The sequence below is a fragment of the Bos indicus genome, chromosome 15 (assembly GCF_029378745.1).
Source record: "Bos indicus isolate NIAB-ARS_2022 breed Sahiwal x Tharparkar chromosome 15, NIAB-ARS_B.indTharparkar_mat_pri_1.0, whole genome shotgun sequence".
NCBI lineage: Eukaryota > Metazoa > Chordata > Mammalia > Artiodactyla > Bovidae > Bos > Bos indicus.
In genome coordinates, this window is record NC_091774.1 from 81,685,788 (window position 1) to 81,687,262 (window position 1,475).

Here is a 1,475-nt window from a genome sequence, read left to right on the forward strand (position 1 = left end):
GGGTAATTGAAATAGCTCTGATTTTTGTGTGGAAGCTCTGATTGTGAATACTCACTCTCTCACCAACTGTATGATTTTAAATAGTTTGTTTTTACAGGATGAATATCCTTCATTGGAAAATAAGACCATCACAGACTATGATACTGCTGTTTCTTTCTAACTTCCTCCCTCTCCTTCCAAACCAGGCTGCTCCTGGCTGGGATGGTTCACAGTCTGATTGGGAAGACGCTATGCCTTCCTCTTGCCAACAAACAACCTCGCAGGGTTTAGCGGGAGCTTCCTCTGCAGGGCCTCCTTCACCTCCTTGTTGCGGAGGCTCTAGATGATGGGGGTGAGCATGGGGGTTATGATGGTGCAGCAGACAGACACGACCTGGCCACTGGTATCGTCGGTGGATCCATGAGGCTGGACGTAGGTGAAATCACGGTGCTGTGGAAGGTGGCAATGGCCAGGAAGTGGGAGGCACACGTGGAGAGGGCCTTCTCCTTCCCAGCTGCCAAGCGCATCCTCCCAATGGCCACCAAGACCAGGCCGTAGGAGGTAAGGATGAGGGCAGCAGGTAAATAGGTAGCCAGGGCAGAGAAGATATAGAGGACCACTCCTGCCATGGCTGTGTTGGCACAGGCCCAGCAGAGAAGGGGTTGGATGTCACAGAAGTAGTGCAGTACCTGGTTGGGCCCGCAGAAAGGCAGGGCAAAGACATTCCCAGTCTCGATGGCAAGATTAGCGCCACCGAAAGCGAGGAAGCAGCCACCAGCTGGAGACAGGTGCCCCTGGTCATGACGGAGCCGTAGTGGAGAGGTCGGCAGGTGGCCGTGCAGCGGTCGCAGGCCATGGAAGCCAGCAGGAAGCTCTCAGCTGTGGCGTGTATCACAAAGAAGGTCATCTGGACCACGCAGCCGTTGAAGGGGATGGACCTGTCAGAGGCCAGAAAGTCGACCAGCAGCCTGGGTGTGACCACAGAGGAGTAGCAGATATCAAGGAAAGAGAGGATGCTGAGGAAGAAGTCCACGGGACTGCGGAGGCAGGACTCCATGAGGCTGAGCGCCACCATCCCCAGGTTTCCCACCACGGTCATGACATAAATGAGCAGCAAGCCTCCAGAGAGAAGCTTCTGGAGGTCTGGGTCATTGGAGAATCCCCGCAAGATGAGCCGGGTGACGGGGGTGTAGTTGCCAGCGGCAGGGCTAGTTCTCCAGGCGTCATCTGCAGAGGTGGCAACTGATCATCACTCAGACAGTACTACTGAGCGTGCCCACCTGTGCAAGGTACAATACAGGAGAACACCAAGCAGGTATAAGTCTTTTTCGAAAGGAAGTAATGGGGCCTTCGTTGGTGATCCAGCGGCTAAGACACTGCGCTCCCAGTGCAGGGGGCCTGGGTTCGAATCCTGGTCAGGGAACTAGATCCCACATGTGGCAACGAAGACCTGGCACAGTCAGACAAATACGTATTTAAAAAGTAAACGAGGAGCG

The 1,475-nt window shown here is 54.6% G+C and overlaps 1 pseudogene; it reads right to left on the minus strand.

Annotated features, from left to right (window-relative positions):
* Nucleotides 1-228: 228 nt before the first annotated feature.
* On the minus strand, nucleotides 229-1,206 carry LOC109569351 (olfactory receptor 8G17-like; annotated as a pseudogene).
* Between the last annotated feature and the right edge of the window lie 269 nt (nucleotides 1,207-1,475).